A 23,858-nucleotide genomic window follows, 5' to 3' on the forward strand; every position below is an offset into this window, starting at 1 on the left:
GGCTTCACGGGTCAAAGCACACTGAGAACAAAGGCCTCACATAGACACATGCACATGATTTCTCTTTTGATCTTTCACTGAAAATGAATTAAACTGGTTAAAATAATTTGAGGGCAGCAATCACCTGACTGCACATTCTTATTTGATCTGTACTTCATTATAATATTATTTGCCATAGTGTGCTATTCATTCTTTTTGTGTTGCACCCCAAGTTGTTTTTCACTGCGTATGAATTATTGGCTTTTGTCTGTGTTCTTGTTTACTCTGTGGCCTAAATCTCAGTCTATCATTTTTGCATCAACCCTCAATTACAAGCTTGCTTTGTAGTCAGCATATTTTGGGGGATTTCTTTTCTTGAGGCATGAAAAGGCAACACAAGTACCATCTACAAAGGCATGCCTCACCACTTACATGTTTTACATTTTGTTCTCCATGCACGCAAGGTGAATTAGCACACATTAAAATGTAAACAAGGATTTTTAAAAAACATATGCAGTCATTTGAACTGCTTAAGTATGGATGCTTGAAGGCAAATTTTTGTGTGATGGCTGAGGAATGATAGCGGAGTATATTAGCACTCTGGTGTCACTGCAGAGCACAGCTATTTGGTTGTATAAGCAGTTTCGAGGTCATATTTGCCACAGGCTTCGCTACTGTGGACTGTGTTTTTTATTGTGGATCACATGCCAAAAAACAAAACAAGAACACTATGTGCTCCAGGTAACTTCTTCTCACTCCTCCAAACCGACAATTAGCCATTTAGCCTCTGAGTCTGCAGTAATGACAAGGTGTGTCAGCAGGTTGAGTAGTTTTCAGGTTTGAGATTGCGTTCTTGCCCCAAGCCATGTCCTCCAGATCTGGCTTTTCAAGTTCACCCGTTTCTTTTTATCAATAAGATAAAGCGGAGGTTAGACAAAGGGTTATGCAACATCTTTTGCTAGGCCTACATGTTACAAAATAAGTGACACAATTATTTTTTTATTGGTTTAACTTGAAAACATTTGCCGATGGTTAAGATCATGTGATCAGAATGTAATGTGTTATAAATCTGCCTCTTGAGGGGTGATGTTAGTTAGTCATTTTAAGGGATCAAAGTGGAGTAGTAGCAATAAAAAAAAAATTAAAAAGGTAATTGCGACTTTTTCTTAAAATTGCGAGTTTATGTCACGTGAATTGCGAGAAATAAAGTCATAATCGCGAGTTATAACAAAGTCCCTTTAAGACAAGTCATTTCACTCGGCGTCCATCTTTGAAACGCCTCTCGGGCATCCTGGGCATCATGCAGCTCTTTGAATGGGGAAATATCAAATTCTCCAAAGCTGTTTGCCAAGCTTTCGATTAAATTTCATATTTGTAATCACAAATCAAATCTACCAACAACTGTCTCATAATTTTTTTTCCAAACACTCGAATAATGACAAAAAACTATTTTTTTTTTTTTTTGCTGGATCAAGCTAATGCGCATGCGCAGACGTAAATGCGCGTCTCCTGTGCCTCATTTCTGAGGCGCGTGTCTGGCTGTTTCTATAGAAACTGGTGATTCTAACGGCCGCTGCAGTGACGCGATGACTTTACCAGTCGGCGATTGGCTCTTATTTAAAAGGCGGGACTTATTCCGCCATATTGCGCGTTTCACTTTCTCCCATTCAAAACAATACGAGTGACACGTCTTGTGTAATTTTATAGTCTTTGGTTATAAACACAATCGCGGGATATAAACTCGTAATTTCGAGAAATAAACTCACAATTCTGACTTTTTTCTTGCAATTGCGAGTTTATATCTCGCAATTCTGACTTCTTTTCTATCGAATTCTGAGGGAAAAAAGATTGACTTTAATAATTGTGAAATAAAATGTCGCAATTACCTTTTGTAGTTTTTATTCAGTGGCAGAAACAAGCTTCCACAGATGCTGACCAAAGAGTTGTAACCTACGAAAAAAAAAATGTATATATATATTAAAATACATAATATAAAACAAACAAAAGCTTCAGCAGTAGTATATTTTTCAGAATTTCTGTTTCACCTTATATTTTTAATGGGCTAGCATTTTATTCTGAACATAGCTGTAGTTTCACAAGATCATTTAGCCTTCAGATTAGCAGGTCATGCTAATTTGAATCAGGTGTTGTGTTCTCTATGGGGAAATGGCACTTTGTAGACTTGTTGCAAGATGTTGGTTGCTGCTTCAGCGTACTGATGAAGTCTGGCATGAACACAGTACCACTTCAACTCAAGGTAAATATTACCAGACCCCCATATACCACCCTATAAAGTTTTATGTTGTTATGGAGATATTTTTATCTTAAACAAATAACTTGAAAATAAATAGATCATTTGGCATCCACAAGATACTGTTTATGATTTAAAAAGACAGACAGACAGAAATAGAGATAGAGAGAGCTATCTCTCAATGTTTGTATTATATTGGACTTCATGCATGCCCGCCAAAACAGGCACCCCAACAAGTTGATTTAACATAAACCAAATCGGCATGAATCAAAGTCCTGCTGTGTGCATGGCACAGGGTTGTTTAAAGGTTGGATTAGCACTGAGATAAGAGACATCTATAAAATGCTGTTTGATGCCAAGCTGGCAAGAAATAAGTCCACCTGAGAAAGGCCATGCCACTTTCTCAGTCTGGACATCAGCAAGCTTTTTATGTGAGCTAATAGGCCAGCATGATAGTGTATACGTGCATGTATTTTAGTGTTTCATGTATAAGCCAATGCTGCATGTATTCAGAGATGGTAATTCTAGATTTCATTACAACCATTCTTCTCCTCACAGCTCACCTTCTTTCTCTGGCTCAGTTTAAGTCAGCTAAATCAAACAATCAACTAGTGTGAATCACTGGCAGGCAGGCAAATAAAGCATTTGTGTCCTTTGGCTGCTTTTTGAGAGTATGTCGGTGCTGTCCAGGTTTGTTAGAGAGAAGGCACGTGTTTGCTGCGTATGCCCTTTATTTAAGTGCTGCATGCACATTAATGGAGTCATAAGTCATTTGTCTCTACTTTTGTTTGCATTGTGGGTTTTGGAATGGCTTTTAGTGCAATATTCAGTGCTCCTTTAAGGATTTGTGGATCTGTTCTGTCTCGAAACTGACCCAGAGAGGACCTTACACCTCACATACTTCATCTGTCCTCACAAATCCTGTATCAGTTTAACCGAAATCCTGTACTCACGCCTGTGTTTTTGTACCACTGAAAGTTTGCGTGTTATTGTTTGGATTTAAATCATACGCACTGTACAAATTTATGTTATGCATTATGTACTCAACTGTGTCGTGTATGAATTTTATAAGGTTACTTTATCATTCAACAACAGTGTCTGATAGCCTCTCCCCCTCTGGTAAATATTTAAAATTGTCCAAAGTTTAACACTTAATTTTTTCGGTTAATTAAGTGGATCATCTGGGTACTTTCTTTTTGAAATTTTCATTGTAAACACACTACTCACATTATTTATACAACAAAACCACATAGAATAGTGCACAAGGAAGCAAACTGGGATGCACCTACTGATATGCGTTGACAAAAACAGCCTGTGTGTAGTAAAAGAACTGACGGTGTCTTGATGCAGCTGCTGGGCCCATCACTAGCCATCCCGTCACGCTATAGGACACCACCCCACATTCTTTTAATTTCTGATGTCACACAGTGGCCCAGAGGTCACCCAGAACATACCATGGGGACATGACCCTTGTAAACCTGCTTTCCCCATGTGTTAGCCCTTTAGCATTAGCATGCATGCACCCTGAGATCAATTCAAAACCTTCTCGTAAAGGCGGACATATGGTACGATCAAACCGTGACTTTTCTTCTCGCTTTGAACATATTCCCCTCTGGAATATAATCTTCAAAGAGCTAACGTTAAACTGTTGTAGTCTCGCCTTACAAGATCCTAATAAAATCAAGCCTTTTTGATAGAGACTGTATACATTTGAAGGATTAAGCTCAATTTTTATTGCTGTTCAAGATTTAAAGCACAAGACTTTACTTAAACAGCTTTGACCCATGTGTCATTGGTCGTAAATACTCTAACACAACAATAATGGCCATTAGCGCTTAGCATGAGATGTTAATGTTTCTCTTCAGGCATCTTAACTATCATAACCTGTGGGATAAACCACTTTTGTAAACCGTTATCACCAGAAAGATCATGCTGTTAGAGCTTTTTTATTGGTGAATTGCATGGCTATGCTAGTTAGCCGATTAGCCAGACCAGTACTTATCTGTATCTTTAAGTTAGTTGTTAGCAAATGTAAACCTCTCGTACTATGCATACTATCGGAAAGGTCTGTTACATTTTGTAAATAATAAACTAAAGTAAAATAAACTAAAGATGTAACGTGGCTCATTATCACTAACTGAATGCGTTTTAGACTAGCGGTCTGACTGATGTTGGCTGACTTACAGCATGGCTTCTTCTGGTTTCAAGGCACACACTTGCGTAATGTCTGGGCCGCTTTCGTTGTGGTTGCGGAGAAAATGTACATATGCTGCCTCTGTGAAAATAAATGTCATATTAATGAGAGGAATCATATTCTCTGGATCCAAAGTGTGAAAATATAAAAAAGGATTCTCCTTTTTCCATAGCAGGCACTTTGCCTGCATCAACTGAGCATGTCAGCAAACCAGACAACTGTAAGTAGATATTCTGTTATGTGTGTGTGTGTGTGGACTTAAAGGATTAGTTCACTTTCAAATGAAAATTACCCCATGATTTACTCACCCTCAAGCCATCCTAGGTGTATATGACTTTCTTCTTTCTGATGAATAATCAGAGAAATAGTAATAAATATCCTGATGCATCTGAGCTTTATAATGGCAGTGAGCAAGACCGAGTATGAAGCTGAAGAAAGTGCCTCCATCCACATCCATCCATCATAAACGTTCTCCACACGGCTCTGGGAGGTTAATAAAGGTCTTCTGACGCGAAGTGATGCATTTGTGTAAGAAAAATATCCATATTTAATAAGTTATGACGTAAAATATCTAGCTTTTGCCATACCGCCTTCTGTATTCAACTTATGAATTTAACTGACGTTGCGTCAGTTGAGTTTTTTCCATAAGTTGAATAGGAAAGGCGTAGGACGTAGCATAAACTTTTTGAACTGCGAGAGTTTTACACTTTCTTCATAAGTTGAATATGGAAGGTGATCTGGCAAAAAAGCTAGATATTTTATTTCATAACTTGCTAAATATGTATATTTTTTTACATAAACGCATTACTTCACTTCAGAAGGCCTTTATTAACCCCCTGGAGCCGTGTGGAGTATGTTTATGATGGATGGATGCACTTTCTTGAGCTTTATATATTTGTTGGTCCTGTTCACTGCCATTATAAAGCTCGGATGCATCAGGATATTTATTAATATATCTCCAATTGTGTTCATCAGAAAGAAGAAAGTGATATACACCTAGGATGGCTTGAGGCGGAGTAAAACTTGAGTTAATTTTCATTTGAAAGTAAACTAATCCTTTAAATATTTTGTATTTTGTCTTAGCCTGAGGGCTCCCGGCTAAATTTAAACTCTGTTTTGGTGGGAAGTTTCAAGTAAATATTTTACAGAGACTGTTAAAATATTCTTAACAGATTGCTATTAAATGTGTGTCCATATGAGCAGTCAGAGAGTTTTCTGGTTTCACCTTAATGTTTTACACGCTTACTCTCACACAATGAGACTGATGACAGAGATAGTTTTTGTTTGTGTGTGAGCTCATGCGGGTGGGCGAATGGCCTTGAAACCGGGGCAGGTGTGACTCTTTATGCTTTCAGAAACGGTAACCTGAGGTCAGAGGCTGAGCTGTGAATGAAGCAGTCAGGTGTGTGGCCATTTCAGCAGCAGGTTTTAAGGTGCAAACATGGCACTTTCTGCATTGACCTCTGACCATTATTGTCAGATGATGGGTTTACCTTCAGGCCCAAAATTTAAGCTCTTAACTGGTTCATCTTTGATCAGATCACTGTTTGGAAATGTAGCTTGGCAAGCTACAAGTAACTTTTCATTTAAATCAGTTCAACTACAATCAAGCTTCACTTTGCCTTGTCTGTGAAACCAGCTAATAAACTAAAAACCAAAATGGCACTCAAAACACTCTGACGCTAACATTTTTTAATCGGTTCATTTGCATGTGGTCTCAATGTGCTTTTGACAATTCAAATTAACTTGACATGGTATCTTAAAAATACGTTGCTCATGCCGGTATACTCAGAAAAAACAAAAAAAACAGAGCCAGTCTAGACTAGGTCTAATCTCCAGGAAACAATCTTTTAACATGATTTTAATGCCTTTACAGTCTGTTTCCACCAGTGAAGCACTGCGTTTTGTATGTAAGGCTGTATAAGCGAAGCCAATGAATCTCATTCCCCATTCATCACCGTTCTTTCTGTTCTTTAAGGTAATGATGCTTTTTGACGCTCTGATCTCAGATTTCACCGCTGATGAGAATGCCATGTTGTTTTCCCCTTGACTTCATCTCTTTTGGTCTTCTTCTTATGTAACCCCCTGTTTCCACTCCTTCAAACCAACCGTCTATATTTCAGACCCAGATAATGGACCCTTAATCAAACACGTCTAAGTGTATCCAGGCTGATTAACATACTTGGTGTCAGTCTGTCCCAGCTGTAGTCGTCTACTGTTGGGTGGATGTTTCACCTGATACTTTACATGAACTGAGCAGATGTTGTTTTGGTTGAAATAATTCAATTCATAGCGAGTAATTAGATTGGTACCTGTCATGCAGGCTGTAGTTCTCATGTTGACAGCTGGCCAATCTGTAAAAATACATTCACAGCAAAAGGGCTTTTTGAGTCACGGACACTAAGACAGGTGTACTACAATATATCCTCAAATGCTGTCCTAACAGAGTTGTCTGAACAATTTCCCATTGGAGTATGGCTGATTACTAAAGGATTAGTTCACTTTAGAATGAAAATTAACCCAAGCTTTACTCACCCTCAAGCCATCCTAGGTGTATTTGATTTTCTTCTTTCTGATGAACACAATCAGAGTTATATTAATAAATATCCTGACGCATCCAAGCTTTATAATGGCAGTGAATAGGATCAGTGAGTATGAGCTGAAGAAAGTGCAGTTACGCTTTTTTCGTAATTTGAATAGGAAAGGCGTAGGACGTAGCATAAGTGTTTTAAACTGTGAGAATTTTACACTTTCTTCATAAGTTGAATACGGAAGGCGGTCTGGCGGAAGCAAGATGTTTTACTTGTTAAATATGGATATGTTTCTTACACAAACACATTGCTTCACTTCAGAAGGCCTTTATTTACCCCTCCGGAGCTGTGTGGAGTAACGAAATACGGAAAATTGTCAAATTAATACAGTACATTGTGCCCTATATTTTTTTTAAGAGTACCAAATGTATTCTATTATTTTTTTATTTTTTTACCACTATTGTAAACCGTTATCATGATGCTGTTCAAGCTTCACTAGCTCTTTTGTTTGGTGAATTGCATGGCTATGCTAGTTAGCCAATTAGCCAGACCAGAAGTTAGTTTTTTAGCAAATGTAGACCTCCCATTTTATATATATAATATATAAAATATATATATATATTAGTTAAACACCAGAAAGTTCCCTCACACTTTGTAAACTTTTCCAAATTCAAAAACTGAAAAAAAAAAAGACCAGTGTTGAAAAATGATCAGCATTGTTGCATTATGTGTAGTTTATATGCATGTAGGGCTGGGCAATACAGCTAAAAAATGTATCACGATATAATGTTTCATATTGTTCGGTATCAATAATTATTGAAAAAAATGTAATAAACATTTTTCAAAAAAGGACAGTAGAAAAAAAAGTTTGAATTTAACCAATGCATTTTTAATTAAGGCAAACAACAAATCATTTTAAATAAAATGTAAACACATCTTTCTTATATTTTATATGAAGATTAAATAAATAAGCATAAAAAGGTGCCCTAGATTATGTTTTTAAAAGATGTAATATAAGTCTAAGGTGTCCCCTGAATGTGTCTGTGAAGTTTCAGCTCAAAATACCCCATAGATTTTTTTTTATTAATTTTTTTAACTGCCTATTTTGGGGCATCATTATAAACGCGCCGATTTTATGCTGCGGCCCCTTTAAATCCCGTGCTCTCCGCCCACAGAGCTTGCGCTTGCCTTGAACAGTGCCTTAACAAAGTTTACACAGCTAATATAACCCTCAAAATGGATCTTTACAAAGTGTTCGTCATGCATGCGTCGGATTATGTGAGTATTGTATACTGTTATATTGTTTACTTCTGATTTTGAATGAGTTTGATAGTGCTCCGTGGCTAACGGGTAATGCTACACTGTTGGAGAAATTTATAAAGAATGAAGTTGTGTTTATGCATTATACAGACTGCAAGTGTTTAAAAATGAAAATAGTGACGGCTCTTGTCTCCGTGAATACAGTAATAACCGATGGTAACTTTAACCACATTTAACAGTACATTAGCAACATGCTAACGAAACATTTAGAAAGACAGTTTACAAATATCACTAAAAATATCATGTTATCATGGATCATGTCAGTTATTATTGCTCCATCTGCCATTTTTCGCTATTGTTCTTGCTTGCTTACCTAGTCTGATGATTTGGTTGTGCACATCCAGACGTTAATACTGGCTGCCCTTGTCTAATGCCTTTTATAATGTTGGGAACATGGGCTGGCATATGCAAATATTGGGGGCGTACACCCCGACTGTTACGTAACAGTCGGTGTTATGTTGAGATTCGCCTGTTCTTCGGAGGTCTTTTAAACAAATGGGATTTATATAAGAAGGAGGAAACAATGGAGTTTGAGACTCACTGTATGTCATTTCCATGTACTGAACTCTTCTTATTTAACTATGCCAAGATAAATTCAATTTTTCATTCGAGGGCAGCTTTAAAGAAACTTAGAGCTGCAAAATTCTGGATAAATTGAGAAACTTTTTTTGTTTTGTCAAACTAAGATCACGATTCTGAATGACAACTAAACAAAATAACAATTTATTACTAGAGGTTCTGACAAAATCTTAATTGCTGCAGTCTATTTAAAAAAAAAAAAAAAATTATATATATATATATATATATATATATATATATATATATATATATATATATATATATATATATATATATATATATATGAATGAATTATTTTTTAGAAAATCAGTTTGGATGTATGATTCAATGACTCACTCATAAATACTCTTATTTCATTACTGGATGAATCAGTGTTGAATGAAGATTCAAATACTTTTTTTAACACTAACATGTCACCACCTTGAGAGTTCATGCAACCAAACTTCATGTCTGTTTACATTTTAACACATTTAAGTGAAACTATATCAAGAGTTATATCGAACATTTTTTCTATCGTTATCGATTAAGACGTACCGTCGATAAATATCGATACCGTTTTATCGCCCAGGCACGTTTTGAAAGACTTGCTTTGTGAAAATTGTAAATTGGCCCAGAGATGTAGCTAAATTAAGTGTTTTGGGAGATAATTTATAGTGATGATGAAAATGTTCTGAGTTGTTTAGTAATTTATAATTGGGAAATAGGTTAATTTCAGTGATTCACCATGTTCTTCTCATTAAGGCTGAGCATTTAAATATTTTTGAGGGTACTCCAAGAACCCTTGAGTTAATCTCTCTCCCATCAGTGCCTTTTGATTCAATTGCAGTTGTCTCTTACCAGCATGCATTGGCCTGCGCCAAATAATACTTGTTTTTAGCAATACGGGAAGATCTGGTTTTTGGCATTTTCATGTTTTTTACAAGACACATGAGGAGGGAGTGACTTCATATCAAATCAGAGTGAATCATATCAGACTGTTAGTACACATTCAGTATAGCCAATAAGATGTTTAACTTGAAAATGCTGTAAAAAGCAAGATAAGCCTGTTACTCCAACCAAATCTAGACATGATCATACTGAGCTTGATTAATTAACCTAGTATGTGGTCAGATTTCTCTGGTTGATTATATCCAGTTGTGTTATATAACATTACTGATAGAGAAACAATACTTATGTGTTCATAAGCTAGATGGCATTATAACGTGTAGTTGTATGTTATCCATTTAATAAAGGCTAAATGGGTTATGAGACCAGTTAACATTCCCCATATAAATCTGCATTGCTGCTGGTGTGGTGAGGAGGCAGAGGCCGGACCGCTGGCTTGCTGTAATATACAAGCAGACTCTAATTTGTTGGATTTATGGCTAGCCTGCCTTGGTTTTACTCCTGACATCTGCTGTGGCTAGACATTCAATTTCAGCTGTTGCGTCACACACGCATGCTCTCAGACCAAACTCCGTGTCCGGGTTCCTACGTCGGCAACTTTCAGACAAAGAAGCCTTTCACTGTGACATCAGTTTTCAATTCTAACTGCCAGACGATCTTTGGTCTCAAACAAAAATCAGCACAGACTACAGGCCTGCCATAAAGTATTCTCAGGGTCAGTTTGACTTTGTTCTTCAGCTCTTCTGTGTACGTTTTGATTGTGAGAAAAACTTTAGGGAGGAAACTGGTACAGGTATACTAGTACTAGTACTAGTACAGGTATGATTTAGCTCTTTTGAGAAGGACAAAATAGGTGCTTTATAGGTGCAATATTGTTTACGTAATTTCCATATCATTGAACATTAACCTATCGCTGACCTACAATCCATTTTACAATAGAATTTGCTGTGGTAGATGTATTTTGCTTTCTTCGCTATAAAGCAACCTTGATTGTGACAAAATACATGCTGCTTTTTATGATATGCAGAGCGGAGCATTTGCATGTGCAATAAAGCACTTTTGTTGCAGCCGAGCACAGAAAAGTGCACATGAGGCCTCGAGGGTCTACATTCAAGCTGCTCAAAGGAAGAGAGACTTCAGGGCCAAGTGACTGGGGTTAACCGCTTCTCGGAAAAAACTGAAGGCAAGAGAGTGTGAGGGCCGCTGTTATAGGAGCGAGCCGGTCAGCATGCTTGATGTGCCAGCGCACTGAGACCCATTACACGTCTGTGCCTGTACCGAAGCAGCGAGCCAACAGACGGAAAACCGAGCATTCCCTAGGAAAAAAATTGCTCTTTTAATGTCTGCCCGTAAGCCCAAACCATCTGCGGCTGGCCTCTCTGACAATTTAAAAACATCTGTTAGAAGCATTTCATCCAGATTCACCCAGTGCTGCCACCATCTCATTCAGCTTGGACTTACTCGTTCAATGTGCAGATATACACGTGTGGCAAATCTACATCTTAATTTAGTTGTTTCAGAATTTTAATGTTAATTAAATGACTACAACCTATAATATATATATATATATATATATATATATATATATATATATATATATATATATATATATAATATATATATATATATATATATATATATATATATCACAGTACAGTCCAAAAGTTTGGAACCACTAAGATTTTTAATGTTTTTAAAAGAAGTTTCGTCTGCTCACCAAGGCTACATTTATTTAATTAAAAATACAGTAAAAAACAGTAATATTGTGAAATATTATTGCAATTTAAAATAACTGTGTACTATTTAAATATATTTGACAAAGTAATTTATTTCTGTGATGCAAAGCTGAATTTTCAGCATCGTTACTCCAGTCTTCAGTGTCACATGATCCTTCAGAAATCATTCTAATATGCTGATCTGCTGCTCAATAAACATTTATGATTATTTTCAATGTTGAAAACAGTTGTGTACTTTTTTTTCAGGATTCCTTGATGAATAGAAAGTTCAAAAGAACAGCATTTATCTGAAATACAAAGCTTCTGTAGCATTATACACTACCGTTCAAAAGTTTGGGGTCAGTAAGAATTTTTATTTTTATTTTTTTGAAAACAAATTAAAGAAATGAATACTTTTATTCAGCAAGGATGCATTAAATCAATCAAAAGTGGCAGTAAAGACATTTATAATGTTACAAAAGATTAGATTTCAGATAAACACTGTTCTTTTGAACTTTCTATTCATCAAATAATCCTGAAAAAAAATATTGTACACAAATATTTTGTACAATTGTACACATTAAATGTTTCTTGAGCAGCAAATCAGCATATTAGAGTGATTTCTGAAGGATCATGTGACACTGAAGACTGGAGTAATGATGCTGAAAATTCAGCTTTGCCATCACAGGAATAAATTACTTTGTGAAATATATTCAAATAGAAAACAGTTATTTTAAATTGTAATAATATTTCACAATATTACTGTTTTTACTGTATTTTTAATTAAATAAATGTAGCCTTGGTGAGCAGACGAAACTTCTTTTAAAAACATTAAAAATCTTAGTGGTTCCAAACTTTTGGACTGTACTGTTATTTATATATATATATATATATATATATATATATATATATATATATATATATATATATATATATATATATATATATATATAATTAGTTACAATGATTAATATTAATTCAAATGTAATGATTACAGTAATCATTATTATTAATAAAATGGTTATCAAAATGAATAATGCAATAAATATCAATATGAATATTAATGTTAATTGAATGATTACAATAATTGATATTAATTAAAATTAATTTAAATGATAATCAGTATTATTACTATTAAAATTATCAAAATGAATACTAATACAATTGTAAATACCAAAATTAATATTAATGTTAATTAAATGATTACAATAATACAGTAGTCAACATTTGAAGTGGATCAAAACCTTTCATCAAAGCCATCCTTATTCTTAGGACAACTTTGAACTTTTTTTTGATCCACTTCAAATTTTGATTATTAATAAATAAAGTACAATTTAATTTAAAAGATTACAATAATCAGTATTATTATTAACAAAGTTATTAATATCAAAATTAATAATAATACAATTATAAATATCAAAATGAACATTAATGTTAATTGAATGGGTACACTAGGCCTAATTAATTTTAAATACAATTTAAATACAATAATCAGTATTAAAATTATTGGTAACACTTTTGTTTTATTTCATTGTTAACATTAGTTAAAGGATTAGTTCACTTTCAAATAAAAATTACACCAAGCTTTACTCACCCTCAAGACATTCTAGGTGTATATGACTTTCTTCTTTCTGATGAACACAATCGGAGAAATATTAATAAATATCCTGACACATCCAAGCTTTATAATGACGAGATCAATGAGTATGAGCTGAAGAAAGTGCCTCCATCCACATCCATCCATCAATAGCTTCCGCCAGACTGCCTTCCGTATTCAAGTTACGGAAAAAACGGCGTTGCGTCAGTTAAGCTTTTTTCCGTAAGTTGAATAGGGAAGGAGTAGGATGTAGCATAAGCTTTTTGAACTGCAAGAGTTTTACACTTTCTTCATAAGTTGAATATGGAAAGCAGTCTGGTGGAAGCTAGATATTTTACTTCATAACTTGTTAAATATGGATATTTTTTTTTTTTTACACAAATGCATCGCTTCGCTTTAGAAGGACTTTATTAATAAAAGTCATATATACCTAGGATGGCTTGAGGGTGAGTAAAGCTTGGGGTAATTTTCATTTGAAAGTGAACTAATCATTTAATTACACTAGTTAATGTGAAAAACAACACTTTTACAGCATTTATTAATCTTAATGTTAATCTCAACATTTGCTAATGCATTAAGATTAAAAGTTGTACCTGTTAACATTAGTTAATGCATTGTGAACTAACATGAACATTTTATTAACTAACATTAACAAAGGTTAATAAATGCTGTAAAAATATGCTCTTTGTTAGTTAATGTTAACTGCTGTTAACAAATGAGATCTTATTGTAAAGTCTTACCAAATTATTTATTACAAAATGAATGTTAATAAGTATTAAAGATGAAAGGTGAAAGGTGGTGTGATTTATGTATAAATACTTTTACTGTCTCTTAACTACATAAAAATTAGCAAATTCATCTTTATATATTGCTTCAGATACAGCTTTTGTGTTGCCTTTTCAGTGTAGAAATAGAAATACCTTTCAGTGCTAATTACATTAATTTATGACAAATGATTTATGTTCCCGGTGAAACCTATCTTGGGTCTAGATCTAGACCTCTGTTTGTTAATTACCTCTGATTTATGGTTTGGGTGTGGTTGTTGTTGTTGTTGTAATTTGTTTAATTTGAGAGGAAACCAAACCCAAAGGAACATTTTATTGCTCAAAAGTTGCTCCTTCATAACTCAGGAGACAAAGTAGTTATGGATCATTTTTGTTTCAGATATTTCTCCTAAAATTCCTCAGGAGAAACAACAGACTCATAGATAGTCCTAGTAATTTGGTTTTGGAAGTAAGGAAAAAAAAAAGAAAAAAAAAAGAGCGAGACAGAAGTCTCCATTTGATCTCTATTTAGTCACATCACAGTCTATAGAAGAAACGTTTTAGATTCTCCATTGTGTTTTTTTCTTTTTTATTTCCAATATAGAAAGTCTATCGGAGGTCCTCACGTGTACAAGTTTGCGTGTGTGCCCATAAATTGGCATAATCATCTGTTTTGCGGGTGCAGCAGAGGAAATGAAGAGTAATTAAAGTGGGCCGTTTTAGTGTTGTTTGCACAGCGAGTGACACGGTGCTAAAGAAAACAAAGAGCACTGGGAAAAACTGCAGCCATCAGCAGCAAACAGGGACCAGCGCTCAGGCAAACCGCCAATCCAACCAAGCAGGCCAGTACCCACAGAACTGACCTCAACAGTGTGTATGAACTATAGTGTGCACGTGAGCGTGCATGATATGTTGTATTGGTAATGATTTAAGACTTCTCAAAACAAAATTGAGAGTTAATCGGCTCGTTCTTTCGCTTTCTGTCGAGGTGTTAAACTGTCATTGTCTAGTCCAAGCGCAATAAAGCCCAGAGTGTGAATTCCATGCTGGCATGATCATAATGCCCATTAGCATTGGCCGTGTCAGCAGGAGGCCGCTGGACCATTTTTCCATTCTTCTTACCCCCATATCTCCCATTTCCTGCCTAGTAAACAGTAGTCAGCTGGGAGCGCTTAGAGACGTTTCACCTACTGTTAGCATCACATCTAGCAAACTAGAGCGGGATTGATGGGCGCCAGATATTGTTGTTTCTTCCATGAGCGGTATTCGCTGTACTGCAGGGGGTAGGAATCAGGCCAACGGTAGTTGAGTGTACTTTTTTTACTGGTGTGTGAATACACAGAATGAAGAAATGTTAAAGCAAAACTGATGGAGAGAGTTGCAAAAGGGAAAACATGAACACGTTTTGCATATCCTGAAGAAGCAGACTGCTTGCAAAGCGGTGGACATGATTTCACCAAGTTCAAAAACATTGCAATCAACCAATCAGATTTGAGGGACAAGTTTACAGTTTGTCAAGTTTTGGCTTACAATCTCTGATTTTAGGGATAAGTTATGGGGTAGGGTTAGGTTTAGGGGTAGGGATAGGGTTAGGCCCAAATTTATTTGGACAAGAATGTTTTCGGATCAACAAAATATGTTGACCTAGGAACATGTCTTACTTGGCAAAGTCAGAGTGACCATACAGTGTTGCAATGCTATTTTAGTAGGCCTATCCTGTTTTTGAAACTTTCTTTGCAATCTGCACAAATTCAGCTAGCAAAACTACCAGTTACTCAGAAAATAAGGGTGCATCTCAATCAGCTCCTTATGAATCAATATATCGTGTACACTCATTTGTACACTGGTAAGGACCCTGGCTCATATACATTGAGACACTGATGGTGACATGACAACATCCTCATTTTACAACGTCAAATACTGGTATTTATGAACAACAGCAGAACTGATATTTTCTGACATTTATTTTTTTTATTATTTCAAGTACTTTATGATAAATACTTTGATTGTTACATATACCTGCAACATTTTAGCCATAATTAAATGTTAGCTAGATTGTTCAGTACCTGTTAAGTGATACATGTTTATGCGGAAATGATTAAATAACTGTTTGTTTTTTCAAAACATCTATCACGCGTCATTATATGATTTATGTTGCATGCTTCAGAACTTCTGCTAAAGGGAACACAGGCTGTGTCCAAAATTGCCCCCTATACCCTTAAATAGGGCTCTATTTGAGGGGTCAGCCATTTGTTGTGGTGTCCAAAACCATAGTAGACATTATCGAGTGCGCTCATTCAGTCCCACAATGCACCACAATAACGAGTGTATGCTCAACGGATCGAGAATACCCATAATCCACTGTGAGATTCGCGCGCCAAATGAATTCCCGCATCTGACCGGAAGATGGGAATCATCTATCCATTTTCCAAACCGCTACAGCATATCATACAGGTATAAATTCCTTTTTAATTGATTATTAAATTGTTTAATTAAGGTTTATACATAGTTTCCATGACAAGAGTTCAAGATAAATCTTTTCAATACTACTGGAGGTGCCAGTTTGCTAAGTTTCAAATAATTATTAAACAGCCAGCACAAACGATACAAAAGCAGCTGCCCTTCTGGCGCACTCAGTGTCTGAAGTTGCTCACTCCTGTTCATTCACTCTCTCAAGTGAACTATGTTAGTGGACTAATGTAGGGAATAGGGAATGAAGGGTAGGGGGTGATTTCGGATACAGCCATAGTGAGTGTTGATGCTCCCTGGTTTTCACAGAGCATTGTGGGACTTTTTTGGGAGTGCACATTGCGATTGCGAATGGCGACTCCCTGATCAGTGCCCTGACAACTGAACTAAGGAGCTAACTGAGATGTACTCTGTTAAAAGCTAAAATGAATGTTATCACTTAGCCAAAGTAAGCTTTGTTTTATCAGGGTTTTTTTATTATTATTACTTTATTACAGAAGAGGATTAGGGCCAAGCAATAATAAAAAAATAAAACCATCTCGAGATTAAAGTTGTTAAATTTCGAGAAAAAACTCGTTAAATTTCAAGAAAAAAGTCTAAATAAAATGTTGAGAATAAACTCATTAAATTACAAGAAAAAAGTCGTTAGATTATGAGCACAAATTCGTTAAATTATGAGAAAAAAAGTCATTAAATTTCGAGAAAAAAGTCGAGATAAAGTGTTGAATAAATTCATTAAATTATGAGAAAAGTCGTTAAATTACGAGAAAAAAGTCGTTAAATTATGAGAACAAATTCGTTAAATTATAACGATAATTTATAATTTAACGACTTTTTTCTCATAATTTAATGAGTTTTTCAACATTTTCTCAACTTTTTTCTCGAAATTTAACGACTTTTTTCTCATAATTTAACAAATTTGTTCTTGTAATTTAACGACTTTTTTCTCGTAATTTAATGAGTTTATTCTCAACATTTTATCTCTACTTTTTTCTCGTAATTTAACGAGTTTTTTTTCTCATAATTTAACGAATTTGTTCTCGTAATTTAACGACTTTTTTCTCATAATTTAACAAATTTGTTCTTGTAATTTAACGACTTTTTTCTCGTAATTTAACGAATTTATTCAACATTTTATCTCGAATTTGTTCTCGTAATTTAACGACTTTTTTCTCATAATTTAATGAATTTATTCAACATTATATCTCGACTTTTTTCTCGAAATTTAACGACTTTTTTCTCATAATTTAACGAATTTGTTCTCATAATCTAACAACTTTTTTCTCGTAATTTAACGAGTTTTTTTCTCGTAATTTAACGAGTATAATCTCAACATTTTATCTCAACTTTTTTCTTGAAATGTAACAAGTTTTTTTCTCGTAATTTAATGAGTTTATTCTCAACATTTTCTCAACTTTTTTCTCGTAATTTAATGAGTTTATTCTCAACATTTTATATCATTTTTTTTCTCGTAATTTAACGAGTTTTATTCTCATAATTTAACGAATTTGTTCTCGTAATTTAACGACTTTTTTCTCATAATTTAATGGATTTATTCAACATTTTATCTCGACTTTTTTCTTGAAATTTAACGACTTTTTTCTCATAATTTAACGAATTTGTTCTCATAATCTAACAACTTTTTTCTCATAATTTAATGTTTATTCTCAACATTTTATCTCCACTTTTTTCTCGTAATTTAACGAGTTTTTTTCTCGTAATTTAACGAGTTCTCAACATTTTATCTCAACTTTTTTTCTTGAAATGTAACGAGTTTTTTTCTCGTAATTTAATGAGTTTATTCTCAACATTTTATCTCAACTTTTTTCTCGTAATTTAATGAGTTTATTCTCAACATTTTATCTCAACTTTTTTCTCGTAATTTAACGAGTTTTTTTCTCATAATTTAACGAATTTGTTCTCATAATCTAACAACTTTTTTCTCATAATTTAATGAGTTTATTCTCAACATTTTATCTCGACTTTTTTCTTGAAATGTAACGAGTTTTTTTTCTCGTAATTTAATGAGTTTATCCTCAACGTTTTATCTCAACTTTTTTCTCGTAATTTAACGAGTTTTTTTCTCATAATTTAACGAATTTGTTCTCGTAATTTAACGACTTTTTTCTCATAATTTAATGAATTTATTCAACATTTTATCTCGACTTTTTTCTCGTAATTTAACGAGTTTATTCTCAACATTTTATTTCAATGTTATCATTTTATTTTTTATTATTGCTTGGCCCTAATCCTCTTCCGTACTTTCTTTCTTTATTTTGAAATGGAAATTTAACATAAAGTGCTTGTTCACATCCGGTCAGGATCACTGTTGAATGGGACATCTGACCCTTACCAGGGTGCGCTCTCTATTTTTATCATTTTATTATAATTTTATTTAGAAGTACATTTATTTTTTATTAAATTATTTATAAATGCAACGTTTGTTTTAGAATTACACATATTTTTAAATAACATTTTTAAATGTATTTATTTCATAATTTATACTTTTTTGTAAATGTAACTCCTCCTGTTCGAACTGCCCACTCTAAGCGGGACTCGAACCCTGGTCCACCGGCATGGCCGGGCCCTCTAACAATGAGGTTAAAGACTACAGTCTCTAGCGTCAGTCGCTAGAGCGCCTCTTGAGATCAGGGGAGTGAGGGTTACACCCACAGCTCTTACCGGCCTACGTTTGTTACATAAAGTTTGATTTATTGCTTTCACTTAGCAAAACTAGCTCGTTACAATGGTAGCTATAGGCCTATGACAATTTCAGCTACTTCATATTACTTATTTTACGTATTATTATACTTATTTTATATATTATACTTATTATATTTTTCTTTATTTTTTCAACTGGTTTTACTGGGTGAGAAATCGCTTCAAACTATTCAGTGTATCAGTGAGTTATCTGAATGATTATGAATAGTGAACCATTGTTTTTGCTCAAAGGGATTCATTTTTGAATCATGCTGAAAATGCCAGAGATGTAGTTAATAACTTTGCTAATAGCTATATCTGTTCTACGATGACCCTAGGATGATACCTTTTGTCCCTAGGCACAAAGTCTTTCTCATTAGTGGGTTTGACGCATGATTTGTACTTCAGCAGAGTTAGCCTAAATGCCAACTGAAACACAGCCAAGTTTGACGGCTAAATGCTAAGAAGCTGATAGCTATGATGCAAGCGCAGGGTGTAATGTAGCACATATTGATTTGATAAGAAAAGTGGCCTGATACAGACACTTGCAGCCTCATGTTGTAACTCAATATCGCAAGCACTGCATTAGCACATCCACACACAAGCTTTTTAAGCCACAAACTCTTTCCTTTCTGAAATTGCACACTAAAAAAAACTCAAAACGCATAATTTCAGCCTTTCCATCAAAAACCTGGAGCAGCGTGTATGAGTATTAGAGAGAGATTAAGCGAGACTGAGCTGAGCTTGGCGTTTGATGACAGGTAATTACACTTAAGCCTAGCCGAGCAGAGAATGACGTTATGAGCAGACGCTGTTCCCGTTTTACAGGTCTGGTGGGCTCAGTTATGCCCGAGGAACCTCGTTCTATGTTTTGTAATTGACACCATTCAGAATAATATGAGCGTCGAACAGAGCAGAGCTAAATCGGACACCATTGAAAGACTATACACAAAAGTTCACGACCGTGACTCCACAAATGAAATATCATGTGAAAGGTTGCAATCTTGAGAAGAGCGCATACAATTTTTTTAGTCAGTCAAAGGACCAACATTGCAACACTGGGTCAGCTAATGGTGTGATTTTTGGGCGGAGACTATCTGTTTGATATTATTGATGTCGTCATTGTTGTTTAACTGTGAAAGAATGAGTGAGAAGGGGATATTAGTCTTTTAGAAGTGTTTCTCGGTCTCTAGCGTTTTAAAAGAGACTGGTCTAGCCACTATTGGTTCTGTCTAGAACGGTGAAATATAAGAACAGTCCTGGGCCTCATATAGCCTCATTAACGTGCCAGGAAAAAAACAGGGGGGAAAACCCTCCTCGCCCCTCCTTTCCTGAGGAAACGGCTCAGTTGAGGGAAGATCGGATGAGGGAGTGAAAAAATGAGGGCAATGGACAGAGATGAAGTGTTAATAGTGGCCATGACAGATGGGTTGCAGAGGGACTAGCCTTTCCTCATGAACGGCCATCAAAGACTTTGTCAGTTCGGCTTCTAGCACAAATGAACCTTGTGGTCACAGCCCACAGGTTACTCCACAGCTAACCGTTTCTACAAACCTATGACTCCCTGCTACCGATAAAGGAGGGAATAAAAGGAGTATGAGAACAGGAGAAAGAGTGCTGAGGTTGAGTTTTCTCCGCATTTGGATTCAGCAAGTTTATATTTTCATCTGTCATAGGATAGATGTTTTTTTTTTGTTGTTTTTTTTTTTATTTTATTATTTGACCCAGATCACTTCAATAATTAGAAAACAACATAAAGCATGTCCTAACAAAGTCCCTTTAAGACAAGTCATTTCACTCGGCGGCCATCTTTGAAATGCCTTTCAGGCATCCTGGGCATCATGCCCTATCTCTTTGAATGGGGAAACATAAAATTCTCCAAAACTGTTCGCCAACCTTACGATTACATTTCATATTTGAAATCACCAATGAAATCTGAAAACAGCTGTCTTATAAATGTTTTATCCAAATGCTCGAATCATGACAAAAAAAACTGTATTTTTTAGGCTGGATCAAGCTAATGCGCATGCGCAGACCTAAATGCGCGTCTCCTGCCATGTTTCAGAGGTGCGCGTCTGACTGTTTCTATAGAAACCGGTGCTTCTAACGGCTGCTGCAGTGACGCGATGACTTTACCAGTCGGCGATTGGCTCTTATTTAGAAGGCGGGACTTATTCCGCCATATTGCGCGTTACACTTTCTCCCATTCAAAACAATACGAGTGACACGTCTTGTGTTATTCTATGGTCTTTGGTCCTAACCAGAAGTGATGCTTGAAATTTACGGCAATGTGACACATCAAAGCCAATCGGAACATAATCTAATATTTAATATTTGTGTAGCAGGATTTTTGATCAGTTAGGTTTTTACAGAAATAGAAAATGTTGTGTTTGCATCTTTGGTAACACTGGACACAGGACATCTGACCCTTTGCGAGTGGCTCACTATATACATTTTTTTAAAATAATTTTATTATAATTTAGAATTGTATACATTTTTTACAAAAATATATTAAATTAATTTTTTTTTTTTAAATTTTATAACATGCAAATTCTATTTATAAATGCTAACTTACTATAAAATTTAATTTATAAATTCTCATTTCATTTTGTTGCCACCTTTTATGGTTTTATTATTTTATTGTATAACATTATACAAATATTATAAATACAAATTAACATATTTTACAATTTAATTTGTAAATACAAATGTTATTGCTTTGCCACTTTTTATCATTTCATTGTATAACATATTATACAAATTTTATTTATAAATAGAAATTCACTTATACAATTTAATTTGTAAATACAAATTTTATCTCTTTGCCACTTTTTATGTTTTTTATTATCATTTATCATTTTATTGAATAACATTACTATAGAAATGTTATTTTTAAATACAAATTCACTTATTTATTATGTAATTTAATTTGTAAATACAAATGTTACTTATTTGCCACTTTTTTAGAATTGTTTTTGTATAACATTATTATACAAATTTTATTCATAAACAGATTCACTTTTACAATTTAATTTGTAAATACAAATTTTATTTCTTTGCCACTTTTTTGTGATTTATACTCATTTATTATTTTATGTAACTTTACAAATTGTATTTATAAATAGAAATTCGCCTTTACAATTTAATTTGTTAATTTTTTAGGCTATAAGTAATATTAATAGGCTACTTTTTTATTTGATAATTTCATTATACAAATCTTATAAATATAGATGTAATTTTGTTATTATACAAATTTAATTTATAAATACAAATTAATGTATTGTTTTGTCAATTTTATTTAATTTTGTAATGCAAATGCGAATCTGCCCATATCTGTTAATGTAAAATTCATATTGGGTGGTGAATTGTCTGGTGCTTTTGAGACCAAGCAGGAGAAAGAGGGAAACCCTTGTTATGACAGTGTCTGGCCTCTGTTTCGTGACCAGGAGAGGGTAAAAAAATAAAAAATAAAACTCTCCTACTGGCCATGTTTAAAAGCTCCATGAAAACAAACCATCTTTCATGGGTGGCTTTGTTCTTGATGAGGTCTGTTAAAGCACTCTGGCTGTGTTTAAATTCAGTCAGAGCACCCGGTTAAGTTCAGGCCAGCGTTCGACATCAAAAATCTCCTTTTGTCTCTCTCTCTCTCTCTCCCCTTACATCATCCCTGTTTAGACTCAAGACACTTGAAGGAGTGAAGGAGGTGTTCCTTTTGGGTTGACATGACCGGACATAACAATGAGAGCTCTTAAGAAGAGCAACGGGGAATCCCTAAAAGGGCAAGTGACAGCAACACTATACCACACTTAAACAAGCATGCAAAGTCTATCACACGCACAGATCATACATTTAGCATCACCCATAATTCCCTGCTGCAAGTGGCGATAAATTTGTTCAGATGTCACCCGTTTGTTCTTGTCATCCTGTGTTTGGCGAAGTGGGTTCTAGATTAGTGTGGTATTAAGTAACTATGTACTCTCACCTCCAGCCAAACCACTCTCCTCTGAGATGCCGCAGGACGTGTCCATGTTTAGTTAACAGCACAGTCATGTGGCATTATCACTGTGGCTACTGCATTTAGACTCTCACAGTTGGCTGTACAGTGCTATTACTATCCCACATAACAAAAACGCCACATCTCTCTATCTTTTCCAATCACATGACAAAAGCTCATGCTGAAAATACAGAGAGCTCAAACCAACACTTCAGAATAGCTCTTTGTGGGTAAGCTGTGCCGGCCCCATTAATCTAGAAAACTCTGTCCAATTATTAAGTTGACTATTTATTTATTTATTTATTTATACATTCATTTATGCATTCATTTATTTATGCACTTATTTTTTTATGCTTATTTATACATTTATTTATGTTTATTTATGCACTTATTTATTTAGGCTTTTTTTTTTTGCATTTATTTATGCAATTATTTATCTGTGCAGTTATATATTTGTTTATGCACATTTATTTGTGCTTCTTATTTAGTAATTTATGCTTTTTATGGTTTTATTTACACTTATTTATCCTTTTATTTATGCTTTTTATTTATTTATGCACTTATGTATTTATGCATTCATTTATTTATTTATGCAATATCTGTATGCTTATTTAAGCATTTATTTATTTATGCACTTATTTATGCTTATTTATTTATTTATTTATTTATTACTTATTTATTTATTCAGGCTTTTTTTCATTTAATTATGTACTTATGCAATTATTTATTTATAATTATTTATTTATGCACATTTTTATGCTTCTTATTTAGTTATGCTTTTGTTTATGCTTTTATACTTTTATGCTTTCATATATTTAGTCATTTATGCATTTATTTACACTTATTTATGTTTTTATTTGATTTATTTATGCACTTATGT

At 34.4% G+C, this 23,858-nt stretch overlaps 1 long non-coding RNA gene across 1 annotated transcript in view; it reads left to right on the plus strand.

Annotated features, from left to right (window-relative positions):
* The first annotated feature begins 2,016 nt into the window (after window positions 1–2,016).
* LOC125246475 overlaps window positions 2,017–23,858 on the plus strand; it is a 107,356-nt gene continuing 85,514 nt past the window's right edge. The window contains exon 1 of the long non-coding RNA XR_007179891.1: window positions 2,017–2,236. This is a non-coding gene — a long non-coding RNA (uncharacterized LOC125246475). The remainder of the gene's footprint in view (window positions 2,237–23,858) is intronic.

The sequence above is a fragment of the Megalobrama amblycephala genome, linkage group LG14, assembly GCF_018812025.1.
Source record: "Megalobrama amblycephala isolate DHTTF-2021 linkage group LG14, ASM1881202v1, whole genome shotgun sequence".
NCBI classification, from domain to species: domain Eukaryota; kingdom Metazoa; phylum Chordata; class Actinopteri; order Cypriniformes; family Xenocyprididae; genus Megalobrama; species Megalobrama amblycephala.